Source organism: Rattus norvegicus, chromosome 8 (assembly GCF_021556685.1).
Source record: "Rattus norvegicus strain SHRSP/BbbUtx chromosome 8, alternate assembly SHRSP_T2T, whole genome shotgun sequence".
In the NCBI taxonomy this organism is placed as follows: domain Eukaryota; kingdom Metazoa; phylum Chordata; class Mammalia; order Rodentia; family Muridae; genus Rattus; species Rattus norvegicus.
In genome coordinates, this window is record NC_141541.1 from 70,208,492 (window position 1) to 70,227,238 (window position 18,747).

General features: G+C 50.5%; 1 protein-coding gene across 4 annotated transcripts in view; it reads right to left on the bottom strand.

The window, feature by feature from the left end:
- The window catches only part of Paqr5 (progestin and adipoQ receptor family member 5), an 80,339-nt gene extending 62,512 nt beyond the window's left edge, over positions 1–17,827 (bottom strand). The window contains 1 exon segment of one of the 4 annotated variants that reach the window (NM_001433773.1): positions 17,659–17,774. The gene's annotated coding sequence lies outside the window, so the exon portion shown is untranslated. 4 annotated transcript variants of the gene reach the window in all.
- Positions 17,828–18,747: the final 920 nt, after the last annotated feature.

Genomic DNA, 18,747 nt, shown 5'->3' on the forward strand with positions numbered 1-18,747 from the left:
GACTGAACCCCCAGTGAACTAGATTGTTGGGGGGAGGGCGGCAATGGGGGGAGGATGGGGAGGGGAACACCCATAAAGAAGGGGAGGGGGAGGGATTAGGGGGATGTTTGCCCAGAAACCGGGAAAGGGAATAACATTTGAAATGTAAATAAGAAATACTCAAGTTAATAAAAAAAAAAAAAGAATAAGGCAGAGGAGCAACTGGAGAAGGCTCCTCTTTGTGAACCAGCATTTGTACTCACATGTAAAAGTGCTGGTGCGCGCACACACACACACACACACACACACACACACACACACACACACACACGGTGGAGGAGGAGGAGGAAGAAGAAGAAGAGGAGGAGGAGGAGGAGGAGGAGGAGGAGGAGGAGGAGGAGGAAACTCATGAAGATTGGAAACATGTCTCTCTAAATCGGCCCTCTAAAACAGGAGAGGTGCATAACTCACCCTGTTCTTGGGCACCTGTCACCCCGGGTCACTGTGAAGCTCCAAGGCTGGCCTTAGAGGCTCCTGATTAAGTTCACTCAGAATCCAGAAGGGCTTACCAGAGGTACAGGTGAGGAGCCAGCAAGCAGATGACAAGTTGTGGAGAGGCAAGGCCACTACAGCTGTCCCTGAAGCCTGGCTTGCGCTGGGCACAGTGGCCTCTGAGTCCAGCTGTTAATGCTCACGATGTGAAATCCCTCATTGTGCTTAGGAAGGGTAAGTGGGGCCACTCTATGGATGGTGACAAGAAGAAATCGTAACCACTTCCACAGCGAAGGCACCCTTGTCCTCAGTGTCCTGCAGAGTGCTACAGGATGTCCTTAAGAGGAGCGTGGACTTTGACCTGGGTCCCTGTACTCCTTAGCCTTGCAATGCCACAGTGGGGCTGGCATCTGAGTGAGGAAGTGGATGCCCAGGATCATGCCCTACCAACAGGGACAGGCCTATCCCATGGGCAAGCACCAACCCTGACACTATTAATGACACCCTCTTATGCTTGCCAGCAGGAGCCTAGCATAACTGTCCTCTGAGAGTCTCCACCCAGCAGCTGATTGAAGCAGATGCAGAGACCAGCAGCCAAACATTAGACAGAGCTCGGAGAGTCTTGTGGAAGAGTTGGAGAAAGGATTGAGGGCCCCAGAGGTGATAGGGACTCCACAGGAAGACCAACATAGACAACTAGCCTGGACCCTTGGGGGCTCCCAAAGACTGAACCACCAACCAAAGAGCATACACGGGCTGGACCTCGGCCTGCCCCCTGCACACTCGTGGCAGATGTGCAGCTTGGTCTTCATGCAGCACTCCCCTCAAAACTGGAGCAGGGGCTGTCCCTAACTCTGTTGCCTGCCTGCGAACCCTGTTCCCCTAGTTGGACTGCTTTGTCTGGCTTCAGTGAGACAGGATGTACCTAGTCCTGCAGTGACTTGAGGTACCAGGGTGGGTTGATACTCTGGGGAGGGGGCTTTCCTTCTCAGAGGAGAAAGGGAGAAGGAGTTGGGGAGGCGCTGTATGAGGGGGGACTGGAAGGAGGGGGGCCTGCAGTCCGGATGCAAAGTGAATAAATAGATAAGTTAATGGAAAAGAAAGTGTCATGGTCACGGTGTCTTGTCACAGCAATACAACAGTGACTAAGACAGGGTGGAAATGGGGGGGTTTCACCAAAACACATTATATACAGGTAGGAAATTCCCAAATTTACATATATGTATGTATATGTATACATATACATATACATATACTATATATATGTATCTATACTAATGATATATATACATATATATACATATACATATACATATATGTATACACACACACTATAGTGCCCAGCTCTGGCAAGCTTTTGGCCTGTGACACTTTTGGCCTATGACAGTGAAGGCACAATTGGCCAGGGCTCTGGTTCAGGAAGCCCTTCAGCTTCTCAAGCAGAAGTCATTTAACCCCAGAGACCAGTCAGTCAACTTGAGTTTTCACACAGGAAGGCTGGTTTTAAAACTACAAAGCTAGAAGCCCAGTTCAGAATGAAAGGCCGCCTGTGTTACCACACAGCTCCCATCAGCAGAGGGCTTTCCCTTTAAAGGCAATCTGAGGTCTTGGGTCAATGGAGGACATTCCCAGCCCTGCAGAGCCCAGGTAGAGGCCTTAATGCTTTCCCTGCCCCACAGCCTCTGTCAGCTCTGCCTCAGTCCCCCTGCTCTGTCTAGTCCTCTGAGGACACCCTGGAAGTCCAGAGAAGAGAAGGAACGAGTGGGCTAGACACCTCAAAGGCAGCAGAAAACCGGCTGGGAATCTGCAGCTGTGGATAGAGGCTTGCCCAAGATCATACAACCAGCTGCTCAGGGAGAAGCCCAGAAGCTCCAGTTTCGTGATGTGACAATCTAGAAATGGGAGCACCAGCGACCATCCAACCAAAGAAGAAGAGTAACTAGGCCTGACTGGAAAGGGGAGGAGGGAGGGGGAGGACCACAGAGTCAAGGACTTCCCTTCTTTGTTTCTCTCCTCCTCTAGTCTCCTGGGAAGCCAGTCCTTCACCCTTTTCTGTTTAATCTCTCCTCTTTCTTTTCACTTAAAAAATAAAAATTCCAGAGAAGACACATACCAAAACCATGCAAGAGATGAGCTGCTAAGGCCCAGCCATCGAGCCTGGAAGCCACTTCCCCTCCCAGGAAGCTTCTTCCCATGGGCTGACCTATACCTCCCTCCTACCTCTCACCAAGCAACAGGCAGCACTGAGCTGGCCTCTGCCTGCTCTGGACAGGTACAGGGGAGCTTGGGAATGAATCACAGTCTCTCACAGAAATGCCAGGCCCTGAGCATGTCACGGTCCTGAGAGGAGTGAAGACCTTCTAAGGAGAACGTGGACCACTCCTCTTGGTGATCTATTATAAAATAGACCCCAAGGAATTAGGATTCCCCCAGGAATCTCATGCTGGGAGAAGCCAAAACCAAAGCCTAGTGCCAGCCAGAAGAGGGGCTTGTTTCCAGGAGAAAGACTGCACAGTTCTGACAATGTGTCAGACCATCTTGCAGGACAGACTGGAGCCCAGGCAATGACAATGGGCAGGACCACCCCTTGGCCATACCTCTCACCTCCTATGCAAAGGTGAACCTCATGTCAGGACCTTGTGGATGGAATGGAGTGAGTGGGGAGGCGCTGGACCTTTTCACTTCTCGCCGGATGTAGTCACATGAAGAAATCTCCCTTCTCTCCTCTGACATGTGTAATTGGCCTCTTGTGGATAGAAGGCTGCACCCAACTTCTTAGAGTCTCTAGGGTCTCCAAGTGCCCTAAGTCCTTCTAGCTGGGATCCCCAGGCTCCTCCATTGACAAGGAGGGGTGTCTCTCAGAGTTCCCCAGGGGCAGAAGCTCACAGAGACTCCTCTGAGCCTACTCTGTCCTTTCAGTAGCTCCTTGACTCCCCAGGTTGACCAACCAACATGCTCTGGCATTGATGTAATCTGACACTCAACTTGCCCCACACTGGGGCCATCCGTCCATCCGTCTGTGGACTTCTGTCTCTTCCTTCCCCTTCACTACCCCTCCTATCCACAGTCTGCTGTGTTCTTCCTCTTTCCAGAAACCTCTCTGTCAACCACAGTTCATCTGGAGCCTCGTGTAATATTCGTTACACCAGATTTGGATCTCAGCCAAAGGGCAAAGAAAATCTTAACACGCATTTCAAGGCCACCATACAGCAGTTAAATGAGAGCTAGGTGAAGGGCTTGGTGAGCACAATGTTATTTCCCCACCAATTTCACTCCAAAAGGTACAGACTTCTTTTGGTAACAACGAGATAAATCACAAGGTAATGCCAGCAATGACCAGATCAGGGTGATCATCCTGCAGAACAGGGACTTTGCTGTCCTCTGAGCTAAGCAACTGCCATCTTGGGGCATTCAGCGGTGCCCTCTTGCAAAATAATGATCTCCACTGTGCTTGTTGGCTGTGTATACCTCCTCCAGGAGGACTGGGAGGGGCACGAGACCCTCACCCGAGTATCCAACTGCTCCCTACCACTTGTTGGACGCAAACCTGCCTTCTTGCCCTCAGGGTGTGGCTAAGAGTATATGTTCTGGGCAAGATTAGGGGGGTGAGTTCTACCCTCATCCATGTGGGGTGAGGCTTTCCAGGTGTGACCTGTTGGGGAAGGAGCACCCATCCTCCTGTTAGAAACCCCTCGTTTATGCTCTGAAAGGAAGCCACTGGTTCTCCCAAGTGAATTTGCCTCATCTGTCATTGGGACCTTAAGAGTCTGTGTTCTGAGGAGTGTAGCGCCAAACAGGAGCACGGCAGCCAGTCACCACCATTGTTACTGCTTTCCTCCCTCCTCTCCGTGAATGATGCAGGCACAAACATTTTTCTTTTACATTTTGGCTAGTCTGTGTGCGCGCGCATGTAAATATGGCACTGTCTATGTGTGGAAGTTATAGGACAAATTGTAACAGTTGGCTCTCTCCTCCCACCATGTATGTCCTAGGAACTGAACTCAAGTCCCCAGGCTTGGCGACAGTCACCATTATCTGCTAAGCCATCTTGGCAGCCTGTTGCAGGGATCTGAACCATGTTCCACAAGTGCTCTGCCACTGAGCCACTCCCCCAGGCCCCATTTCTGGTGTTTTGAAGCCTTTTGGGTGTTTAAGGGTTATTTCTGGGCTGGAGAGATGGCTCAGCAGTTAAGATCTGAGTCTGGTTCTTAGCACCTTTGTCAAGCGGCTCACACCACCTGTAACTCCAGCTTCAGGGGACCAGGTGCCCTCTTCTGGCCTCTGCAGGCACTGCACTTACATGCATACACATGCACAATGACACACACATATAGACATAATTAAAAGGAAAACCAGGGGCTGGACAGATACTCAGTGATTCAGAGCACTACTCCTCGTCTAGAGGTTTAATTCCCGGCACACACATGGTGGCTCACAACTGTCTGTAATTGTGGCTCCAGGCACCCCAAAGATCTTTCTTGGAGTCTATGGGTACCAGGTACATATGTACTATACAGAAATCATGTAGTCAAAATACCCATACATAAATTAAAGGTCAGAACCAGAGGACAGGTGTGGGCTCTGAGCCTGAGAGAGAGAGAGAGAGAGAGAGAGAGAGACTAGAGAAGGGAGAGAGAGACTAGAGAAGGGAGAAGGCAAGAGAAGGGAGGAGGGAGGCTCACATCAAGTAGGAGGGGAAACATCTGTGCTGTGGAGTCAGGCAGGAAGGAGGGTAGCCTTCCGGGGCCTGAGGCTGAGGGAGCAAAGGCCTGTGGTTGAGTTCATTCAGGGCAAGGCTTTGTTGATGGCACCAGGAAGGATGGGGAAGAGCCTCACTGTATCATCAGGAGCTGGTGTGGCCCCAACACAGCTCAGTGCAGAACCTTTAGCATACGTGATGGCTCCGCCCTGCCCTGAGCGTGCAACAAGACTTCACACACAGCCAATCACTCCTGTTATATGAAACCTGTTTTCACTAAGCATGCCAGGATGCTTCAACTCTCTCACCTTGGCCTGCTCCTACCCCACAATCAAAGAATTCCCTCCCTGGGAGTTATTGATGATGACTGTCCATGCCCAACACACACACACACACACACACACACACACGCACGCACGCACGCACGCACGCACGCACTCGTGCACACACACACACAAACACACACACATGCACAGAGACACACTCACACATACTCACACACACAGACACAAGCATACACACTCACATTCACACACACACGTGCATGCACACAGAGTCACACACTCACACACACACATACACTCACAGAGACACACATTCACACACACAAACACACGCACAGAAACACGCACATACACACATACTCATACACACACAGAGACACAAGCACACACACACACGCACGCACACACGCACACGCACACGCACGCACTCGTGCACACACACACAAACACACACACATGCACAGAGACACACTCACACATACTCACACACACAGACACAAGCATACACACTCACATTCACACACACACGTGCACGCACACAGAGTCACACACTCACACACACACATACACTCACAGAGACACACATTCACACACACAAACACGCACAGAAACACGCACATACACACACACTCATACACACACAGAGACACAAGCACACACACACACACACGCACACACACACGCGCACGCACGCACGCACTCGTGCACACACACACACACACACACACACACACTTCCTATGCTTCCCACTTGCTTCTGGCCATTCTTATCCCAACACCCCACTTCAACTTCATTCTTCAGAGCCACCTCCAGCCACCCAGCCACCTCCTCTAGGATGGCTTCCAAGAGAGCTTTTTTAGATCTATTTTTATGCATGTGTATGTCTGTGGGATATACGCCCTGAATGGCTAGTTGCCTCCAGAGGCAGGAAGGGGGCATTAAACAAACGCCCTGGAGCTAGAGTTACAGGCAGCTGTGATCACCCCACCCGAGTGCTGGGAACTGAACTCCGGTCCTCTGGAAGAGCAAATGCTCTTAACTCCTGAGCCATCTCTCCAGTCGGAGTTTTGGCTTTCTGAGCACCCACTCACGCAGTGTGCTGCCTCGCCTACTTCTTACATGCCGGGGTTTCCCTTCCAGGACTTAACACATGGAATCAATGCGAGTGACTACATAGAGAGGCGACTCCACCCGAAGCTTCTATATTACTTACTTACCTTCATCTAGGGAGCGGCTGTGCCATGTAGGGACACGGAACACTATGTTAGTCAGTGGATGGAGCCAGGAGCAGTTAAGGGAGGTCTGGGTCCCTGGGAAAGGCGAGGCAGTGCAGGGGAAATGGCTAAGAACAGGCTGGTTTAACTAGGTAGTTAAGAGCTACCCCACTGTGCGGCACCAGGCCTGGCATTGGAGAGCACAGGGAAATCATGGTCCCTAGGGCAGGCTCAGACCTCAGGGTGACTGACAGAAGCTAAGGACACAAATGGGACCTAAGGAGATGCAATGGCAACAGAGGTTTCACCCCTCCCCCATCTAGCTCTGACTCAGAGACCATCTACCTCTCTTTCTTACACAGCAGACCCCGCCAACCCAGATATCTCACAGACCTGACTTCATCCTTGGGTTAACTCAGCCATCTCCCTTGTTCCTGCGGTGTGTAGCCACCAACCTCTAGGCACATGGCATCTTTCTTTACACTTTGGCCCAGGAGGAGGTCCAATCCTTTCCCTGTTGCTCCAAGACCATCCACAGTCCTGTCCTAGGGCCTTGTCCTAGACCACTGCCTCCACAGGGACCTCCATGGCTGAGCCCCCTGCTGGCCAACTAGGGAATTACCTCTCATCAGCATTCATAAACCTTACAATTTAGAAGCAACAGCAAAATCCAGAAAACAGAGGCTAGAGAGATGCTTCAGTGGTTACAATCATTTGTTCTTGCAGGGAACATGGGTTCGATTCCCAGCACCCACATGGAGGTTCATGACCATCCATAACTCCAGCTCTAGGGCATCCAATGCCCTCTTCTGACCTCCAGGGATACCAGGCATGCATAGGAGCATAGCATTTACATGCATAAAACAAAATAAATTAGTCCTATCCCCGACACACATACACACACACACACACACACACACACACACACACACACACACACACACACACACACACAACTTCCTTGACCCAACGAAGGAGGATGACTTATAACTTACATTCGAGATAAAAAGGCACAGTTCTTGATACATAAAGGTTTCCTCCGAGACTGGTGGTGCAGCTCAATCGGTAGAGCGCTTGCTGAGCATGCACAAAGCCCTGGGTTTGACCCCCCCAGTACCCCATAAACCAAGCAAGGTGGTGCATGTTTGCAATCCCAGCACTCAGGAAGCAGAGGCAAGAGGATCAGAAGTTCAGGGTCATCTTCAGATGCATAGGGAATTCAAGCCTGGTCTACGTGAGACTTTGTCTCAAAAGGGGAAAAAAACAAGCAAAGATTTCCTTTGATTCAGTAAGATTTCCTCTAATTCAATAAGGAACCAAAAAACCTGAGGAAATTTTTGGGGGAAACATGAACAGACTGTTCACAGAAAGGGAAGTACAAAAGGCTCCTGTCTGTCGTGTTCACCTTGCTCACAGTAAGAAAAATGCAAGTTAAAATGACATAGAAGAACAGGTCTGGCCAGCAAGGCGGCACATCAGATAAAGGTGCTTGCCACCAAACCTGACCATCTGAATTGGAAGAAAGAGGCAGCCCTCATACGCTGTCCTTTAACAGTGCATGTATGTGCACTGGCACATGCATTTGCCCCACACACAACTAGAAATTTGTTTTCTTCTCATTATTATATTGAACATCGACAATCCTAGCATTTAGGAGTCCAAAGTGAGAGGACTGCAAGTTGCAGGACAGCCTGGGCTGTACTGTAAGACCCTATTTCAAACAAACAAACAAACAAACAAACAAACAAACAAACAAAAGAAGCAAAAGCTGCAAGGGAGATGCTGTCTTTATCTCCAAATCAGTGAGTCAGTTTGATAACACTGCACCACACTGGCTGGCCACTCCGTGCCTGGGACAGTACCTCATGTACAGCCACCTGCACTCACAAAAGTGACTCAGGTACAAGGTGACCCTGTGGAATATGCTGAGTGGAGCCAAAAGACTGAATGTGGCAACCTGTATTCTAGACCAGAGAGAAACTCTCTGTGCAGACAAGGAAGACCTCCCAATAGCTAAATGGGAGAATAAAGAACCAGGCAGAAAACACAGGATCAGATAAACACCCTAAGCCCTCCCTAACACTGTCCATTCTGCCTTCTGTACTCCTTCCCCCAACCCTCAGCCCACAAATATTTGGGGAAACCAGCTGCCCTGCCCCCTGCTGCCTCTGAGTGGGTGTCTCCTGTTCTCATCTGACTTTCCCAACTCTGCAGGTGGTGCTGTAGTCTCCTCAGCCCAGTGTGGACACAGCTCCCTACTCCGAAGCCTTTTCCTGCTCTGAACCTGTCCTTCCCCAGGCAGAGCTGGGAAGTATGGCTCGTGTCTGAGAGTGGAGCAGACTAGACCCCACTTGACTTTTCTGTCCTTGGCTCAGCCTTCCATCCAGGGTTTTCCAGTTTGTCCCGTGTCTTCAGTAGTCTGTGTGCTGCTAATTCTCTATGTGGGTCTCTAACAAGACCCCTCCCTCTTCTAGCCCGAGTATCTTCAACTGACACACGCCCAGATGTGGCTCACTAGCTTCCAGACACTTTTGCTCTACACATCTGGGAGGTTCCCTTACCACTGTGGTGTTAAAAGCCTGTCAGCCATTGAAATATAGCTAAGCCACCTCTGAAATACACCTCAGATCTCCCTCGTTCCCTTTTCCACGACTGCTCATTCAATTAAAGCCTTCATCATCAGATTCCAGCTTCTTTACTGCTCTCCCTTTATGTCCCTTCCCCACCTCAAGACCTTTGAACATCCTATAATCTATGCCATGAATGTCTCTTCTATTGTTATGGCTTGGTAAGTGTCCCCCCAAAGACCCATGTGTTAAAGGCATGGTTCCCGCACACGGCACTGTTGGGAGGAAGTAGAACCTTTAAGAACCTTTAAGGTGCCTCATGTGAAGTCTGCCAGACAAAAGCCCCTTGAGTGAAATCTTGGAGCTTTACCCATTCCTTTCTCTCTGCCTCCCAGCCTGTTACCCACCTTGTGCTTACCACAGGTCCAACGCAACAGAGCAAAGCAGTCATAGATGGAGCTCTCCACACTGCAAGCCAGAATAAGCCCTTCCTTGTCTAAGGGGATTATCTCAGATATAAGGTTAATTAGTTCCATCATGGCAATAGACAGAGGGCTAGCACAGAATCTCCACCTCTGCTTAGCCTTGACAAATTCAGATTAGTGTCTTCTCATTGGCCTTTCTGACCAAAGAAGCTCACCTGGTGGAGGGCAATTTTGCTTCCCAGAGAACAATGTCTGACGCCATGTGAGTGTGCTTACTCACAGCTAGCCAGAAATGCTGCTGGACACTCTACAGTGGCTCCTTTACACCAAGGAGGCCCAAGGAATTTGCTGGACCAAAACTCAGCCCGTGGGTTGAGGGCACTGTGTAAAACTGCCTTGGTAGTCACCCCTGTAATCCTAGCACACAGGAGATGAAGGTCAGAGGATCCAGAGTACAAGGTAATCTTTAGCGACGTATGACTTCTGGGCTAGTCTGGGCTAAATGGGACCTCAGCACTAAACCAAAACAAAACAAAGGAACCAAAAAAGGTGGATGTCAGGGGTGCTGAGAAGCCCCACCTCACACTGACAAGGCCTGGGACACACTGTCACTGCACGCTCTACTTCTCCTGCATGCCACCTATCAGCATTCAATCTTTAGCAGTGCAAAGTACTGGCCCAGTTCCAGCCTGAGCTTTATGGAATGAATAAACGGATTAAAGTCATAGCTCCTGTTGACCTGTGTCCAGTCCTCGGGGCCTAGGCACAGACCCTGGAGCTTGGCAATCAAAACGTGTGGACTAAGACACTCATGGGGCAGGTCACACCGTGCAAAGGCTACCTCATGCCCTAGCCTCCCACTCTCCTGGGCCCTCTGTGCCACCCAAAGGCAGTCATGTCCCTTGACTGGCTTCTCACTCTTGCCTTCTCAGGATGATCGATGCTGTCTCCCAGTTCATTCCACCTGGGTAGTCTCCTGGGCTCTCAGAGCCACCCAGCCCAAGGATCTTCTCCTCAAACCTATAACCTGTACCCCTATAATCTCAACCAGAGACCGGCCGCATTGTCCACTTAGCTACAAACCTGAAGATGGGCGCCCCCTGAGCAGCCACTACCTTCCTGGGCTTTGTGGTGCTCCCTGGTTTTCTACCCACAGGGTTTTCTTGCCTCCAGCCTCTTTCCCTCCCAGCTCACCTGCTTTACACTTCCATCCTCTTAAGACGGCAATCAACTTGCATGGCTTCCTACCTGAAAGCTCTTTCATTGTTTCTCAGTGTCCAAGGAGCAGAACACAATTTCCTTAGCTCATTTCCCACCACAGCCTCCGAGACCATAAGCCTGCAAACCAGTCACTCCTGCTGCTAGAACTCTCCTTTCGTCCACCCTCTTAGATGTCCAGAGAGATCATTTAATCTTGAAACTAATGTCAAACACCCCTCCTTGAAGCACCCTAAACATAGGTACATGCCTATAGTCCTAGCACTCAGGAGGGTGAATAAGAGAATTGCAAGAGTCTGGCCAGTCTAAGCTGCACAGGAGAGCCTATCACGAGGGACTTAAATTTTTAAAATTGCATTTATTAATTGTGTGTGTGTGCGTGCACACAATAATCATGTGAAAGTCAGAGTACAATTTTCAAAAGTCTGGTTTTTCTTTCCATCATGTGGGTCCCAGGATTGGTGACAAATGCCTTTAACCACTGAGACATGTCTCATCCAGCCCAGCCCTGTTTCAAAAAGCACACAAAATTCTAAATGTATTCTTCCTCTATGACCAGCAGCTCCACTTCAGGCCATACACTCCAAAAGATCAAAGTCGGAGGTTAAATAGTTACTGGTTCGCTTGGTTCACCCTGTAATCACTGACAATGGCAGCAACCCAGGTGTCCAGGGAGCAGAAGAACAGACACAAAGAATGTGGTCCATAGCTACCACAGAAGGAAATTCTGACTCAGGCTACAACGTGCACCAACCACAAGGACATTCTGGAAATGGAGAGGTCAGCCACAGAAAGACAGATGCTGGATTATTCTGCTTACTACAAACGGTGCAGTCTTCTGTGCTCCCCACGTGTGCATCTTTGAATGGCAGACCATTCGGAGTCAAGGGTATATAAGTAGTGGTGTGCCCAGCTAGAACCTCCAAACGCATTCTCAGGAAGAGGAGGAGAAGACGTGTATACACAGCTATGCTTCTTGCCTGCTGCCAGGACATGCTCTATGCTGCTTCCAGACAGAAGGGTCAGTACTAGACACATCACTAACCTTGGACCAGATCTGTGAACCAAATAAACCTTTCATTAAAAACGTAGACTATGGCCGTATTGTGCGATGTGCCATAAAAACAGAGAGTCATACTGCTTGATACGAGGCACCTTGAGCTGCCAGTCACCGAGACAGGAAGCCGAGGGGCTGGACAGTGGGAAGTTGGTGTATGGTAGGTGCAAAGTTTTAGCTGGTAAATGATGAATTTGTGGGGCTGGATGGCAGTGAGTGCTACAGAATAATATGAACGTGCTTGCTGACAATTAATTGTATCTTTTTTTTTTTTTTTTTGGTTCTTTTTTTCGGAGCTGGGGACCGAACCCAGGGCCTTGCGCTTCCTAGGTAAGCGCTCTACCACTGAGCTAAATCCCCAGCCCCAATCTTTTAATACTCCTAAAAACAGGGCTCCGGGAAGAGCTTAGCCAGTAAGGAACTTGCCTTGTGGGCATAAGGACCTGAGGGTGATACCCAGAACCCATGTAATTAAAAAAGCCAGGTTTGACAGCACATACTTCTAATCCCATGTTAGGGGGCCTAGCCCACGAGGTTAGTTCTAAATACGAGTTAGAATGCCTCTCTCAAAAACCAGGTGTGTGCTGTCTGAAGAACGACAGCTGAGGCCCATGTATGCTCACATGTGCACACAGATTCACACACACACACACACACACACACACACACACACACACACACCAGGCACACGCTCATACTTTGTCAAAATGAGAATTCTATATTCTATGTGTCTTACCACAATAGCAAAGACACAAATAATCCACCTCCCACCTCCACCTCTCCCTCTTGTGAGCTTCTGACACTGCCACCTCCCTGAAGGAACTTCCTTCTGTAGAATGTCCTCCAGCACACAGGACCTCATGGCTGACCACACCCTTGCGGCTGGCCACACCCTCCTCTTGTACATTTACACAGGTCAGTGACTGACCTTGGCTTAGGGTCTCTGCAGCCCAGGGAACCTTCCCATTATGAGGCCCACAGCCCAGAGCTGACTTTCTTCTGGAAGACTGTAAGCAATTGTCATTTCCTTCGAGGATTCATCAACAGTCATAGCACCCAACTCCAACCCTAACCCTGTCAAAATAAATCTTCTGTCCTTCCATTAAGCAACAAGGTCAGAGGGGGATTCCGTGGGCAGAGTTAATAAACAGCTAACATGGGAGGAATAACAAAAACACAGCCGGGGGTGGGTTGGTTGAAGTATGAGCTTGCTGGGCTGATTCACTTCCTGTACCCCTCCCCAGGGCAAGGAGAGAGGGGACTGTGGAGTAGGGCAGAGCATTCATTACCATGCTACCCCGCACCGGAAGGTGGCTGACCTCGGTATGGGATCCAGACCACAGGCCTGCCCTCTACCCTCCTCCCCACTTCTTATGTAACTCAAGTTCTAGAGGCAAAGAGAGCTAGGCCTTGGCTCTCAGCGTAAGGTCCAACAGCCTTGCCTTCCCTCTGACCTGACTCACTTACCCCTCATTCATGCCCAGGGCACACTCACAGGATTGGCTGGAAGCGCTTTTGTCCCAAGAGAATCTTAGGGAAGGGGAGTTCTTCAGAGACTGTCTAATACAGTTAGCTGTTCTCAACCTGTGGGCTGCAACCCCTTTGGGGGAGTTGAATGACCCTTTCACAGGGGTCACACATAAAGATCTCCTGCACATTTATATTATAATTCATAGCAGTAGCAAAATTACAGGTATGAAGTAGCAAGGAAATAATGTTATAGTTGGGGGTTATTACAACGTGGAGAACTGTATTACGGGGTCACAGCACCAGGAAAGCTGAGAACCACGGATATAACACAACCCCTCTCAATCAGAGGTGATACTGTCCTGGGGCACATTTGGTGAAGTCCAGAGGAATTCTCAGATTAGCCCAGCATAGTGTTACAAGTCTTTAATACAAGCAGAGGCAAGCAATTCGCTGTGAGTTTGAAGCCGGCCAAGGACTATATTCACACACCCCAGTGTGTGAATGCTGACCGCTCGCTCTTCCAGAGTCCTGGGTTTGGTTTTCAGCACCTACATGGCAGCTCATGCCATCTATTAACGCCAGTTTCAAGGGAACTAATGCCCTCTTCTGGTCTCTATGGGTACTGCATGAAAGTGGTATAAGACACATGCAGGGAAAACATCCATGGAATATGTAACACTCACACGCACATGTGTGTGCGTGCATGCATGTGTGTGTAATTTTTTTCAAGGGATTCAGAGTTGATGCGATGTTGTATAGAGGCCAATGGCACAGGGAAACACTCACTATGACACACGACAGTCTCCTCCTCTCTGCATCCAAATGGTAATAGTGCTAAAGGTGAGATGCCTTGATAGAATCCAAGGTACTCTGACAGATGAGGAAACTGAGGCTCAGAGAGAGACAGGACCAATGTCACACTTCCAGCTCAACAATCTTAGAACCAGAACCCGAGGAAGCTATGTGCCAGCCTTCAGACACTGGGAGTGCAGTCAAAGCCAAGGTCACAACTAGTGATAGGATACTGAGGCTGCTGGATTCCAAGATCTGGGCTCTAGAAGCTATACGGTTGAGCTCTGTGTCTCTGACAGGCTTCCAATGAACTCTCCAAGTTATAAGGGACACCTTGGCTACAAGCTACTAATTAACCGAAACGAAGGTGGGGGTGATCTCAAGGGGCAAATGCCCTGCCTGAGGCTCAGGTGACTCTTGTTCCTCGGGTATGCACAGTCCAGAGCCTCCTCTGGGTGATCCTGGCCCAGTCAAGGTCAGAAGGCAGGAGAATACTACAGACTAAAACCCAGCTTAGCAGACAGTGCAGGGACGGGGATAAAATTGGGCCACCACTTCGGGGAACACCATCCGTCTCCCCAAGTGCAAGAAACTAGTAAAACTCTTATGTGCAATGGCTCCCCTCTGCAAGCCTGCATGAGTTCATAGCAATCTCCTTGTCCCTTTCTCCAAAGATCCAACACTGTCTCCAAGTGAGGGCCAGACACTAGGCAGGAGAGTGGACCCTGAGTCAGGAAGCATTGCCACAGGCGTACTTTTCCATCCACTGTGGTGGAAAGTCACTGAACTTGTAGGAGAAAGCCACCACGAAAGGGAACAGAAAACCAGGCCTCAGTCAGGGCCGTACTCTCCCACAGAGGGTGGCCAGAGGCAAGAGCAGCAGAAGGCTAGGGAAGACAACAATGGCCTCAGATCTAGGAGAAGGCCCACCCTGACTCAATCCTTCTGGTGAAGCCTTAGTGACTCCCTGACTGCCCACTCCTCCTCCCCAAGTAGCCCAACAAGCCAGGAAACAACACATTCTTCAGGCTGGGCTTCTGCACTTTCTGTCCCAACGCCAAAGTTCAGCAGGTGCATTCCAGCTCTGACAATGAACAGAGTTGTCTGGGGTCAAAGGCAGGGCTGGGGCAAAAGCCAAAGCTCCCAGGGTCATGCAGAAAAACTGCTTTCTGTATGAGGATGTGCATCTCTCCCCTGCCTCCAGGCTCTCCTGACTTCCTAGGGAGCCTCTGAGCTCCCCATAGCCTCTGGACGCACTTCTCAGACTGGCTCATCTTAGCCTCTATCCCTCCTCCGGAAACTGGGCTTGCCCCTCTTAGGATCTTCTCACTGGCCCTTGCAGAGGCCATCAGCTGATGGAGCTATCCCTCTAGGTGACTCTGGGGGCTACCAGCTTGAAGGCCCTGGCCTGGGTTCTAGGAGCCCTCCCTCCTCTCTCCTTTCCTGGTTCTACAGCACGGTGCTGCTCCCCTTACATGGGAAGAAAGGAAAGAGGGAGTCAAGGCTTGCTAGGTCTCATGAATTCTGGCAAATTTTCTTCCTGTAGAGATTATTTTCCATCAGTGAATACTCCATACAAAGCTACTATGTGCCTCTAGTGAGGCCTACTCTCTGAGGAACACTAAAATGCAGTTACTGCTCAAGGGAGACAGAAAGCCCACCTGGAGAAGCCCCCATCACTCACACATAGATACCCATGTCTCCTGTTGGATTTGCTCTGCAGCATACGGATCCCTTCCAGGCACCCACTTGCTCATAAAACTTTATTTATCACTAGGGGAAACTAAGGCAAGAAAAACAAATTCCTTCCCCAATCCCTGGCAACCCTGCAGGGTGGTAAGAATCCAGGAGAGGCAATGGTAATTAATGTTTCCAAATGAGACCTTCTGAGGAGGGAGGAAGCCTACTAGGTGGGCTGACATCTCAACCTCCAGGGAGGGACAGCTGTCTACCCAACACTCTGCTTTTCCTTGGCCCCACAAGAAGTAGGATTAATGATTATAGTTTATTTGCTGGATTAAGAAATAAATTGCTCCAAGTAGGGGCAGAGCGTGAAGGCATCTGGGAGTGTGTTCACAATTTTCTGGTGCTACTTTTCAAACGTCCTTCCTGATCTTCAAGGGCAGAGTCCCGTCTGCTGGAAAAGAACTCACGATGTTCTGGCCATGTTTCGTCCCTGTGCCAAGTACTATGGATACAGAAGGGATGCGGGTCCTGCCTCCTGCGTCAGGGGAGCTTAACAAGGGGCTGGCGGGAGTTTGGCAGACTTTCCTAAGGGGATTTGAGTTCTATTTGGAGGTGCCCTCGCCTTGCGCACTCCTGAACTTCAAGGGAGCAACAGGCCCCTGCTGGTCAAGGGCATAACCAGACTGCAGAAAAGGACCAGCAAAGTGACTCAGTGGGGAGTAGTGCCACCAAGCTTGACAACGGAGTTCAATCCTCAGACCCCACATGATTAGAAGGATTAAGAGTTCCACATGTTCCCCACCCCAAAACAAAATAATAAACAGATATAGTAATCTCTTAAAACCCAGAAGCCCCTGGTCTAAGAGACCATGGCTGAGGCCCACCACTGTGTTTGGGTCAAATGCTTTAACCTTGTGGGGTCTCCTTTCTTCAGCTACCGCCTGCATGGTTTGTCCCCTCTGGAAAGTGAAATCGGGGTGTCCATGTCAGCCATGATGGCTGCTTTAGGGTTCACCCAGCCTCCCCTCCCTTCTTTCTGGCTCTGGGGGAAGGTGCGGCTTTCTTCTTTCCACCAAGAGTTTTGTGGGCTCTAGTGCTCTGCACCTGCAGGCTGCAGCCCAACCACCTCATGGCGTAGGCACCTCAGTCTGGGGTTTGAGAGTGCTGGGATGGGCGTCAAAAAGGACCTGTCCTGACCCAACAGAAGGAGACAGGAAAGGAACAGAAAAGAGAGAAGAGAGGAGAAGAGAAGAGAGAAAAAAAAAAGACAAGACAAGACAGCTTCCTGTTTCTGGGCACCCTCTTTATCAGGGCGCAGACCTACCTCCTTGGGCACAAAACTGTACCACTTTGCCTTACCCGCACACTATTTGACTGGTTCATAGCGTGTGTCTGGTGAAGGGAGGCGGGAAGTACACATATAAACATCCCTAAGGCTTAAGAATTACCAACTGTCAGTTTACATCCCAGGACTTTTTTTTTTTTTTAAGGGATGGAGAGCCAGGATGGGGAGGGTGTCTGCTTCGTTGATTAGTTATGAGAAAAACTGGATATTTAGAAAGGCTGGGAAAGAGGCCGCCCCTCCTTCACGTGGGCTCGGGGTGCGCGGGTGCAAATGTCTGCCCTGGCAGTTACCTGATGCACGCCGTCCAAGAGCAAACTTTTAAGATTCATCTCTAAGTAGCACCCGGGCTCCATGGCTCAGCGACGGAGAGTAGGAGCGTGTGGACGGGGACCCGTGGGGGACACTGGCCAGGAGTTCCGCCCTCGGTTACCTGAATTCTGAGGCTCACTGGCGTCCAGTGGATAGAGCGTAGAGACGAGTCAAGAGCAGATCCGAGACAGGCCACCCTCCCAGGCCACCGCGGGCCCCCAAGCGCCTGGGAACTGCACCTGGAGCACCAGGCGCGGCGCACCCTCTCGTCGCGGGTCCCCGCCCAGGCTGTCCGGGCGGAGGCGGGGCAGAGCGACTCGGGGAGGAGCCGAGCGATGGGCTCCCCTCCAAGCTCCTTAGTCTCTCCAGGCCTCGTGCGCTGAACCCTAGACCCCTTCTCCAAAGCCCCCCGCGTCCCTTCAGCCTCAGGTGCCCTGTAGCTGAAATCTGAGGGGCACAAGGTTCTCTTGCGCACCCTGTACTCTCTGGTAGGTACTCTACACTACTATCCTTAGATCTGAGGTCAGGGAGCCCATAGACCACCTTGTAGCTCGCTGAAGGACAGGAAAACAGTTGGTGTGATGCCCAACCCCACGGAGTCCCTCTCCCCTGCTAAGAGACCCCAGGCTGATGATCCCTGCCATCAGACCACCTAGGACACCTCCTTGGCAACCTTCTACTCTTCTCCACAGACTCTGAGGTCCAGATCTTAGGCTTCTAGATCAGAAGGTGCCATTGCCCATCTAGTGAACACAGATATAAGAGGTGAAGTGACACAGAAGACAACGAATTCTGGCTCTGGGAATCTGGAAGCTAGCTCCTCCAGGTGCAGAACAGCTCAGAGCCACCTCCTTCCCCTCTGCCTCCTCCCCCTTCTCTTCCTCCCTCCTCTCCCCCTTCTCCTCTTCCTTCCCCCTTTGTCCCCCTTCCCTCCCCCTCCCTCCTCTGCCTACCCCACAACAGGCAATCAATCTCCAGGATCAATCTAGAAGGCTCCAGTGGGCAGTGGGCAGACACCGTGGTCCTCCCTGAAGTTGCCTCCCTTTTGCTGCCTGCGCTGCCTCGCTGTCAGGTATGCACACTAGGAAGAACAGGCGACTGGGCCTCCAGACACCTGGGCCCCAGACTCCATTCAACTCTGACTGAGCAAAGCTCTGGCCCCTTCTAGGTCTGTTTCTGAATGAAGTCAATGTGATGTGTTGGAGCAAAT